Source organism: Strigops habroptila, chromosome 8, assembly GCF_004027225.2.
Source record: "Strigops habroptila isolate Jane chromosome 8, bStrHab1.2.pri, whole genome shotgun sequence".
Taxonomy (NCBI): domain Eukaryota; kingdom Metazoa; phylum Chordata; class Aves; order Psittaciformes; family Psittacidae; genus Strigops; species Strigops habroptila.
The window spans coordinates 35,773,828-35,778,927 of NC_044284.2; the positions used below are offsets into that span (position 1 = coordinate 35,773,828).

The 5,100-nt window shown below is 60.7% G+C and overlaps 1 long non-coding RNA gene across 1 annotated transcript; it reads right to left on the reverse strand.

Annotated features, from left to right (window-relative positions):
• Window positions 1-2,027: 2,027 nt before the first annotated feature.
• LOC115612135 lies at window positions 2,028-4,311 on the reverse strand. Its single transcript, XR_003992890.1, has 2 exons — window positions 3,900-4,311; window positions 2,028-2,355 (listed from the first exon to the last, which is right to left on the reverse strand). It is a non-coding gene; the product is annotated as an uncharacterized LOC115612135 (long non-coding RNA).
• Between the last annotated feature and the right edge of the window lie 789 nt (window positions 4,312-5,100).

Here is a 5,100-nt window from a genome sequence, read left to right on the forward strand (position 1 = left end):
TGAGAGCGACCCACATGCGTGGGGCAGACTGGCAGGGGGTGTGGGGACGAAGGTGAATGGAGCTGAGAAGGGGATGGACCAGAAATTGTGACTCCCAGCCCCCCTTAGTCTCGACTTCATCTCTGCTGTGCCCACATGTGATGAGTTTGTTTTGGTCTCAGCCTGATGGAAATGAGTACTGAGGCCAGGCTGCAGCCCCCACCCCACGCATGCAGTGTAAGTCAAGCATCTCCTACTCTGCATGGGTTTGGAGTCACTGAAGGCTTGGGGCAGTGACACCCAAAAATGCTACATGTGTCTAAGCCACTGTTGATGCTGGACACAGTAGGTGCGGGGGGAGCTGCCCACCCAACCAAGCCACAGACAGACCCTGCAGCTTCCCCAAGCTCTGCTGTCTTCCTGCCATGAGGACACCACTCTGCAGCAAAGCCCCCTCCTCCAATGCCGCCAAGGGGCTGATCCACCACTCTGATCACCTCTGTAGACAGCATTGGCACTGGCAGATGTCACCATGGATGTCACCCTCCCCTCACTGTGGTGGGTGTTCTGCCTGGCTGGAGAGGCCAAGCACCCATGGGCCAGCAACAGGCAATGCTATCACCCCATGGAGGGCAATGTCCCCCCATGTCCCTCCACAGGGTACAGGTTTGGGCCCCCTAAAGGTGACATGGAGGTGGCACGGAGGGAGGGCACCATCTGGTGGTGCCTGGGCACAGCACATGGCAGCCCACACGTGTGCTGCCCACCCACATGATCCCACGTACTTGTGCATGCACACGGGTGTGCACCCGCTGCCAATGTGGTTGTGTGCGTGTGTACACACATGTACTGAGCACACATGTACAACCAACCCCACATGTAAGCGCACACTTCTGTGTTTGCATACCCAGTTGTGCATACCCATGGTGCACACGCGTTCACACACACATGCGGGTGCATGCATGAAGGCACATGCGGGTGAGTGCACAGGTAAGCCCACAGTGGCACACACAGGCATGGGGTATGAGGCTCAGTGGGACACCTAGACCCACTCATGAGCCATGTGTGTGAGCACGCACAGACATGTGGGGTGACGGTGCATGCACAGAGGGAAATGGTTCTGTACACTCCGATTTTCAGCCAGGTGGGCAGCATGGATAGCGTGAGCACGTGCACGGCATGCCTGCCGAATTCCCTGCTCCCTCAGGAGAGCAGAGCTGGACCAGGCTGGGATTTCCCTAGTTGAGCCTGGGGTAGTTATCAGCTCTGCCACAGTTTCCCTGGGGGCGCCTTGGGCATGTCAGTTAACCATGACCTCCCACTTGCCTAGGGCAGGGGCTGGGGTAGCCAGAGGTGTAGGGCATCACAGTGCTGGGGGGACAGCCACAGGGAGCAAAGCCAGGGCACAGGTCCTTCCCAGCACCCTGCAGCCTCCCAGGGCTGGCGGCCTCTCTCCAAGGGATGCGTAGGGCTGCAGAGGTTTTGGCTGCTAGCCTGGCTCGCACAACTGGAGACAGAAGACCTAAATTTAAAGGTGTCGAGGCTGGCGGGGGGGACTGGAGGAGGCTGCCTGGCTCAGGGCTGCTGTCCAGCCGGCTGTGCACGAGGCGTGGGGCATGGGCGTGGTTTTGGCCACCGCACCCTTTTTTTCACTGGGGAGTTACAGGCCTGGCAGGGAGAAGCGCACGTTTCATCAGTGGGAAAGGACGCTGGGGCTGAGCTCGAGTGGTGCCTCGTGTCACAGTGGGGATGCCCTTCCCCTGCATGACCTCAACCTGTGCACAGCAAGCACCCATAGACACCTGCACTGTCTAGCAGCCCCACTGTGCACACCCGGCTATGCTCTCACACAGCCAGGCGTGCATGCACATATACATCTGGACACATACACACAGTTGGACACACACATACACCAGACCCCCTCACCTGGGGCCAGCCCCCCTCCCCTTGCAGGCATCAGGTGCACACATGACCCCCTGTGCACCCCACAGCCCTGGTCCTTCACCACCACCCCCCAGCGCTCTGGGGTAATAAAAGTACCATTTGAGTGTGCTTACAACTTTTATTTAAAAATCCCTTTCCAAGACAATTTTCAGGCCTGCCAGCAAGAAGGGTGGGGAGTTAAAAAAAAATCCTACAGCTGAAAAGTGGAGCCTACATTGGGCCCCGAAAGCTGCTTTTGGCTGCACTAGCCCCCAAAGCCAGCAGGCCCCAGGGTCAGCAGGAGCACCCACATTTTGGGGAGCGGGGAGCCATCAAGGTGGTGGGGTGCCTGTGATGCCACCCCAGCACCCGCAGGCACTGGGGCAGCTACATGGGTGCTTCTTCCCCTCCTCCCTGCCAGTCTCAGGAGCCGGCAGACGCGAGCAGGCCTGACTAAAATGAAGATAGAAAAAAAAATCCCTGGGACAGCATCCAGAGCTGCTCAGTGTTAATGAATTCGTACCTGCGACATGAGCTGCCCTCAGCCCCAGAACATCCTAACATAGTCACAGCCGCGGCCGCCCTCCCCAGCCCGCCCTCTGGCCACTGCCCTGCTTTAGGGAGGAGACGGTGTGGCCACTTTCCTGCCCCTTGAGCACCAGTGGGTGCCAGGGGCTTTGGGCTGTGGGTGGTGGAGGGAGGGCAGCTGTACCGGGGTGCACGGCCTCTAGTGTGGGGCTACAGCCCCATCTGCCTGATGGCAGCCTGCCAGCTCCTCAAAAACCACCCCAAAACCCCTGTGGGGGCTGGGGCAGCACAGCGGTGGTGCCACGGTGGGGCACCCCATCACCCCTGGGAGGTGGGATAGGGTCCCCTGCACAACCCTTTCCCCCTCTATGAGGTGGGATGAAGGCATCGTTGTGCTGCATCTGGCGGGTGCCTGGCATTGGCATACCCTTGGAGGCAGAGCAGAGCTGCCTTGTTTCCCCATGTCCTGCCACTGCTGTTACCCAAAAATCCCCTTCCCTGCTCATACTCCTCATTCAGTGGGATGAGGGGCCAGGCACAGCACCCCAGCCTGGCCCCCACATGGGGTGCAAAGCAGCTCTTTCTGCCTCTGCCTGCTCCTGCCTGGCTATTTTTATCCCTGGCAGTGGGCAAGGACTGTGCTGGAGCTGCAGCCACCAGTGGGGCTGAGAGCAAGGGCTGGGGCCATGCTGGCAAACCGGGCACCTCATGGGGTCTGGCTCTCTGGAGTGGGGAACCAAGGAAACATCCTGATGTCATGGGGTTGGGGACAGCGATGCCACCATGAAGTTTGCTCCGTAAATCCCCAGCTACTGGAGTCCCGGGATGGGAGAAAGTGAAGCGAACCCCGAGTCCGGCCCTAGAAGAGGCAGTGCCCCACAAGCGGGAGCAGGGCTGGCTCGGGGGACACCAGCTATTGGGTTTTGGGGCCAAGGGTGGGAGGGAGGGGGAGGTAGGGGCGAGGGGAGCAGGCAGCGTCGTGACTCAGCCGGAGGTGGCAGCCCGTGAGGTGTTTGTGTTTAGTTTCCAACGTTACGGTTTCCACAGCACCGGGAAGCAGCCCCAGGGACCCGGGGGGGGGGGCCCGGCAGCACCGAGGGCGGGAGGGGACAGCAGCGGGACCGGAGGAGCCGCTCTGCCGCTAGCGCCACAACAGCTAAAAATACTGCGGGCTATTGTCGCCGGCAACAAAGCGTCTGGCGTATTTTTAGCGTTATCTTCACAGCCATCAGCTCTGCTGCCCTCCAAGGAAGCGCTGTGCCCGCTCCACCCGGGCACTGCCCTCCGGAGAGCCGGGCAGAGCCTCCTCCCTGCCCCCGGGCGCAGCCCCTACAGCCGCCATGCCTCAGTTTCCCTCCTGCGCACTGAGCTATGGTGCCATCCCCACCTCACCACTGTCATCCAACTCCACCCCACAAACGGCCCAAAGCTGCCACACTCGTCCCCTGCATGTCCACGGTGTCCCCTACCCCAAAGGAGTGCCTGGGGACTCATGGCATGTAGGGCAGCCGTCTCCGTCCAGGCAGCTCCAGTCCAGCCCAGGCAGCTGGAAAAGGAGGGCAGAGACCGGATACAATGAGTTGGCCAAGTGTCACCAGGAGACTGATGATGGTCCCTCCTCTCTGTCGGGGCGCCAACCCTCCTCTTCTGCTCATTCCAACAGGCAAAGCCAATCGGGCTGTTAAGCCGCCCTGTCCAGCCCCACTCAGCAGGGAGCTGTCATTGCTCGCTCCGGGCGAAATGAGTTGGCGCCGTCTCAGCGCAGCAGCCGGGTGGCCAGGGGGCAGCAGGGAGGGCTGTGCCAGGCTGTGCGGCCTCTGCCAGCAGCTGGGCACAGCCCCAGCCCCAAAGCGCCAGGATAACACTGGGTTTGTGCAAATTTCCCCACGAAAACAGGGAGGGAGGGAGGGAGGAAGGGAGGGAGGTAGGTTTAACTTGCCTTTTCCCTGCCAGAGCAGCCCCGCTTTCTGTCCTTCTGGTGAGTCCTTCTCCATCACAGAGAGAGCAGATCAGAGTGTCTTGTCCGCAGCAGCTCTGGGGCAGGGATGGGGTGGTGGCAATGACCCAGAGGTGGGCTTGGGAGGTGTGTGGCTGAGGACAGGTTGGATCCACGGGTGGGCTGCGGCTGCCAGCACAGCTGCCCACAGGCACTTTGCTGGGCAGGGGGCACAGCCAAGGCAAGCAATGAGCCTGTCTGTCTGGTTGCGCTTGGATTTCACAGCACAGCCCTAATCTGGGGGTGCTGCAGCCCCGCAGTGATCCCTCCCTAGCCAGCCGGCTGCATCCCACCATCGCTCGTGTAGGAAGCTGGGGACCAGGGGACTGCTCTCACAGAGGCATAGGGCAATTAATAACTTACCCAATGCCAAGCAGGAGGAACTGGTCACCCCTTCCCTCTGCTGCTCAAGTACCTGCTGCTCCCGCCTGTCCTCGGGACAGTCCCAGCATGTCCTTTACTGGACCCTGTTTTGCACAGGGGATTTTACTCTGCACTCCTCTCCCCTGCTCAGTGCTCCCTTGGCATCCTGCCCCACTCTTAGCTTGGGGTCCTGCCTGCTCCAGCTGCAGAGCCCTGGGCAGAACAACCTCTCTCCGCAGCACAGATGGTCCGGGGGTTCCCTATTACAAGGGGAAAGGGAGGTGAAACCTGCTTGGGAGGGGCAGGGAGTC